Here is a 6802-nt window from a genome sequence, read left to right on the forward strand (position 1 = left end):
CAGGAAGCAGGCGCCAACTTGGCTCACTCGATGGGAGGGGTAATCTAGCTCAGGCTTTGCTCTTTCTTACAGGCCTCACGTCCGCCAAGTAAGGCGACCGGGCTCGGCCGCGGCTCCCAACACTTACTTGTTTTTTAATCTATTAAGAAAACATGTCCTTATCAAATGTGATTTGTTTTGTTTTTAATTTTTCACTTATAATTGCAAAATAAATCAAAACAAATATACAAGATTAAAGATTTCTTTTTCTTTTGTTCTTGCTGAATTTACTGAATGGTTTTCTAATAATGCTAACCATTAGTACATGTTTCCATATATCTGATAGAAAAGTAGTTTGTTTGTGGGGATAAAGTCAGAATATATATAGAGGGTGACAATCTTAAAAACCAAATATTAAATTATTTAAGTACAAGTTACACAAATTTAACTTTGCATATAATGTAAAATTTTATTTATTTTTGTTTACAGCTCACTATGAGATTACCTTCACTGTACACTGTACTGTACATATTATTTTATTCACTTTTTTAAAAAATCCAAGTTCGCCATTTTGAAAATCAATAATTACACTAAAATTTTCTCCTTCATTATATGCTAAAATTTTAATCTTTAATGTATTCCATTATATTTCTATTCACGTATACATACATTTATCAGTTTTGTATGCTGTATCATAATTTGATGAAGTTTCTTTTGGCTGCATGCACAAGATTCTAAATCTCACCTAGAATTGGGCATCACATATAATGTGCATTTTATTCTATCTCTATGTCAGTGTATGAATGTTATTTTAATCCTATAAAATTATTCTCTTTTTCTGTAAGCAAATAGAACTGTTCATGCATTCTCATTGGATGAGACTGATGCTGATTTTTTTTTCTAATAGGCTGAGTTCTCTTTATTGCATGCTCTTGAATTCATTTACATACAAATTAGTGTTCCTCAGTTACAGTAAAATGTTATAGAAGAAAATGAATATTTCAATAAAATCTACATCAAATCATTCTTATAAATAGAAAATAAATTATCTAAAACATTGCACATTCATTGACAAATTTTATCATGGATTTGGGTGGGGTTGGGTGAAAGCAAGAATATGTTACAGCTATTGCACAACTCCAGACCTGCTCCTCATTTCTGTGTCATTACACACTTGACACTGTAGCTAATACTGAGACTAAAAGAATTCACATGCACACTGCTAATTAAAACTTCCAAGTAAGTTACTGTCACAACTTTGCAAAATGAAAGCAAAGATAAAAGAAAACATTAGATATTTGACCTTAGAATTATTGTATGTGACAGAGGCATATGGAATCATTTAAAATTCCCTGGTTCTCACCAGTAAACTGATTGCAAGGAAAATAAATGTACTGTGGCATTGTAGGAACCAGTGGGAATTACAAAAGGTTTATCAACTGTTTATGTGTTTTTATCACTGATTTCAGCACAAGTTGTGCTGTGTAACTCATATGTGTGATCTGTGTTCATATTATCTCTATGCTTGCATCTTTCCCTTCATAATTTCGGCTGGTATATTTTGTGATTATATTCAGTATTTGTTCTTTATGTGTTGATTTGAAGTTTGTGAATGTACTGAAATAATAATTTTAAGTTATAGTGTCCCACTCATTGGTCAGTCAGCATCTTTGTTTTCACATGTGTTTTACCAGTACCTCAGTAATCCAAATACTTAGATGAGGCTGTAACTTTTTCTTAGCCAATTTTCTTGACACTTATGGAAATACAAATTAAAATAAATTATAAAGCCATTTATGAAAGTGTTCAAGTTTGTGCTTTAGTTCCAGTCAACACCGTCAATAACTTCTTTATAATTTTTACAAATTCTTTCCAATTTATCTAAAATTGATATAATTGTATGTGCTTTCAATTGAACTAATATTTTTACCCATCTATTTTTATCTATTTTGCCATTTCCCAGGTGTAATTAGTATTATAGAAACATCATATTTTCATTGACTTTCATTTTACTGCAATATTTGATGCTCCAACTTATTAAAATAGTGAAGATATGCCACCACATTATATTTCTCCATTCTTTGGAAGTGTTTTTTGTGGTGACATATCTTCACTATTACAAGCTGTCTTTAAGATGGATGCAAGATTATAATTTATTTTGGACACATGTCACCACATTTTTCATGAAAATAGTGTTACATTCAGTTTTTCATAATCTTAAGTTTTTCCTTAGTACATCATCACAAAATAAAATTTTATGAAGTAATATAAAACCTGTTGAATGCTGAATGAATGTATTTTATCGAAAAGAATTTAAATGTATAAATATTGTCACATGAAAATAAATACTATCATATTGTTTAAGCAATTAAAATCAGTATTTTAAGTAGTCATACTATCTATAAGAAGCACCCAGTTAACAATATTATTGAGTGTTAAATGTAGATATTTTTCAAGTTTCAATTAATTTAGACAAATTCCAATGAATACTCTTTTTTTCTTCTCATTATTGTCATCCTAACCCGAGAGCACAGCCCTCATTTTGTCACCTATCAGATTAGAAGATGGGAAAAGACAGAGGAAACCATTATAATATGTGTAAATTCTGAGATCTACTACATACATCAGTGACTAAATTCATAGCCATTGCTTTGCTTACATGAAATCTGGTGAGAAGTGAAGTCTGTGGATCTATCCTCACCAAACTGGCACACACACACACACACACACACACACACACACACACACACACAAGTATGGGTGGTATATGATCCTTCAATTAATATGATTATAGTAATCACCACACAATGTATGTGTCTACTAAACAGTGAATATATACAATTTTTAATTAGCTAAATGTTTTAAAAACAAAAAGAAAAAAATGATAAGCAGTTGTTATGGATTAAAAACTAGTGGTCAACTTAATGCAAGTGGAATTGGATTACCATGCTGCTGAGCATAGCTCTTTCACCTGAGGAAGGTTGCCAGCATAAGTGGAGATGAGGAGAAAGGGAAGAAAAGGCATTGAAGTACTATTGTGGTGAGGCATTGAGGCATTATGGGTTCTCCTATGAGTTGCTGTTTGAGCTGTTGGTTCTCCTGGACAAGCTTTGGTTCTCATATCGAGCACTGCTTCTCCGAAGGGTCTCCTGGTCTCCTGGTCTCCAGGATGAACTCATTATGCTGGCTTCCTGGCATGTACCCAATTGTGCTTATTGTTGGAAGAGCTCCAGGCCTCTGTGTCACCGAGGATGGCTGTGGTGCCTTTCAGGACAGCTCTGGTCTTGTTGTGAGTGTCACTTCTCAGCTCCAGGGTAGAACCCTCGACCTACCAGCACAGCTCCTTCACCCTACTGCCATGGACTTTCTGGCTTTCACTGCTGACTTTTGGGCCTTCCCAGCATGGATCCATAAAAGAGACTGGTGTGAGTCCTTCTTCTGGGCTCTAGATCTCGAGTTGTACTTGTGGGAGGCACTGTCATGAGCTCTGGGTTTTCATCTTGACTCAAGTGGGTCATTGCTGTGGGATTTAGGCCCCTGACTGAATATGCTATGTCTTTAGTGTTGTGGATAGATTTCCTGGTGTTTCTTGTGTTAACTCTGGGTGACCATCATAAAACAATATTATAAACTCCATGTTCTGATTCTGATTGTTATCTCCACAATCTCTGACTACAACAGTGTATAACTATGCCAAATACAGAGAGATAATTCAAATAATCAAAAAAAATGTCACTCAGCTTATTTTGGACAAGAATTTTTGCTCAAACAGAAATCCACCACAAAGAGGACTGATACAAGTAATTTAAGATAATATGCAATAAATCATGAAGCTAGAAGGAGATTAGCAAGCATTAGTATTAAGTAATTAGGAATATACTTTACAAAGTAAATATTAATATCCCATGCCACAAGAAACTGTGCTAGAAATTCAACCACACATGCAGAAGTTTCAAGACTACAAAATGCTGGTAGACTGTCAAACTGATACAATATTCCTCTACTGCTTGTGAAGCCCATTCAAGACCTCCAAGTTGTCAGTGTGACTGGTGGCCCTTCATATATGTTACCTCTGGCTTCTGCCACCCACAGTCTGCTGGTATACCTGTCTGCATCTAAGAAATGTTTTCTTTTGTCTTTGATTGGCTCCCATCATGTAGCTCCTCTTTGCCTGTAAATGGAAATACCCCCATTCTGAACTCAACTGACTTGGACTTAAATTCCCAGAGGCTCAAACCTTATTTACCCTCTTTGGAGAATACCACTACACTTCTGATTCATGACACCCAAGTTTCATGCTGAAAACACACAAAAACTTGCAATATCTCACAGAAACTGGTTACAAGAAAAAGCTCTAAGGATTTCTTGGAGTTGCTGGGTTCCACAGAATCTTGATGGTTGTAGTCATAAAAGCAATGATGCTTTCTCAGACCTTCATCCCTTGGGGGTGCCCAGCAGCCTACCTGTGCAAAAACTTTCACAGAGTTGTTAAGGGTTGCCCCCATTTGCCTTCTGTCTCTAACAGCCACTGTCCTAATCAAGAAAGCAGACAAGGATCAAAACCTAGCTGTACAGGTATCATGTGCTGTACTGGTTAACCAGATTTAAATAGTGGGCCCTGACAAATGCTGGGTACACCCTGTTTATGGATCCAAGAAGCCCAGGTAGCAATGAAATCAGGCTGGATATGCTGCAGTCCCCTTGGACAAACTTATTTTGGCTGAAGCTCTCCTGCTACTGCTTCCTGCTATTATTTGGAAAGCTGGCACCAGTGAAGCCAAACTTGTGCTCCTAAGTTCCCTCCAGGGATATGAGGTAGTGAAACAATAACCCCAGGCATGAAACTTTTTAGTTAGATACAGACCTGCCCTCTGAACCTCGAGCCTCAACCATAGCTCTGGCAACTGTAGCCCTGCAGCTAGCAAAGGATTCAGCATCTTTGTTGTTGGCCCTAACTTCCCTCCCTGGGCCTTTGAGGCCTGATGTTTTGAGGCACAATTGATTCTAGTCAGTGCCTATCCGATGATAAACAAATCTACCTGCAAATCCTGGGTGTTATTTCGGAGCTTCTGCTTACTATTGCAATTTCTATCACATGAAAAATTCTTTGAGGAAGAAAAATTGGAGCGAAGTTTGTTTGTGTTTGCACCTGTGGTTTTTTAAATTTTTTTTTATTTAAAGAAAGATTAAACAAAACAGAAAATGTGTAGAAATAATACATGCATTCAAAAAAAGGTAAGAAATCACTAGTTGAGGTTTACATATTGTCCTCTTACAACTAGTTCAAGATACAAAAGTGAAACACATAAAGTGGGGATTCAAAGAGTGTGACTCAAACAGTTCTGTTCAACTATTCAACAAAATATTAGTAATAAGATAGCAATCTGATATACTTAAACATACAAGCAGTTATCCATATCTTCATTTTTGTTGAGATTAAACAAACCTAAGCAGGTTAAAATCACTCTGAACAAAGAATAATAGTATTACTGGGTTTCATATCATGACACTCTGGGATCATCACTGGGTACTGTAGTGTCTCTTTTTCTTCAAAGTATTTGTTCATTTCATCCCGTGTCATAAGATCAGTTGTCATAAACTGTTTTAGGTTCTTTGCATGCATGAGTATTATCATGTATTTCTACCTTTTCTATGTTAGAGGAAGAAACAAAAAAAAGGAAGACAAAACAAAATGTATTCTTATAAACACATGAAATGAAAAAGACATATAAAATTGCCATACAAGTAGTTCTACCATGGTTACTGTGTTGTCTTTTGTTATCTTCAATAGAATTGGCTATATATCATCAGACATAGTATAATTCAATATATCAGGACATAACAGTATTAATAAAAACACAACTTTGTAAATACTGTCAAAGACAAGTAGTAATCAAACCAGGATGGGTATCATAGTGAGTCTGGTCATCTTCAGTGTAGTTGCCTATACTCTCAGACTTGATATTATCAATCATAACAGTTTGGAATAAAATCTGTCAATACCAAAGAGCAATCAAACAAGCCAGATTTAACTAAGATCAGTCATGATAAACAGTATAACTCATACAGGGATCCACATTAAGTTAATACAAAATTAAAGATGACTACTGTGCTATATCCTGATGTTTTGGGGATAGCTGCCTGTGCCCTGACATCTAATGCAGGTAGACAAACTGGAACAGAATAAAATCTAAGCAAAATGGTGTGAGTAATATGGGTTTTAATTCTTATACACTATTAAAAATATCTTCTGCTGTCTTTTTTAAGACTTTTCCTCCCTCTTTCACTTTCCCAGGGTGCACTGCACATTTTTGGGTCTTACCAACATCCTCGGTTTTAAATTGGGGGGGGGGGCAGCAAACTGCTATTTACCTCAGTAGTTCTGAGCCTTCTGCCTCCTAGACTTGATCTCTAGTTGTATTAAAGCCTATCTTTCCAACCTATGCACAAATACTGGTCTACTTTCCCCTATTACTCTCTGATTCCCTCCCACATAAAGCATTGTTTTCTCATATTTGATTTTCAGTCCATGTAGCCTTTTTCAGGTTAATTACATTTCCTGAAAAGAGCATCTCAGTGGCCCCTACCTCCTGATCTACTCTACCTGTGATTCTCTCTTTTTTTAAATAAAGTATATCAAGACCATCTATATTAGAGATTATAACCAACTTTCTCTGCCTCGTTTGTGTTTTGCTCTTTTTCTGCCAGTAGTTGTTCGCTTGTCTTCTTTATTCTGCTTTCTGCTCCATTCATTGAGGCCTCTCTACCACTGTTCCTGGAATCCTAATACTTTTCTCTCTCTCAAGGATGTATTCTCTGTAGA

This window comes from Cavia porcellus, unplaced genomic scaffold, assembly GCF_034190915.1.
Source record: "Cavia porcellus strain 051 isolate PalLab524CR breed Dunkin Hartley unplaced genomic scaffold, mCavPor4.1 scaffold_17, whole genome shotgun sequence".
Classification (NCBI taxonomy): Eukaryota; Metazoa; Chordata; class Mammalia; order Rodentia; family Caviidae; genus Cavia; species Cavia porcellus.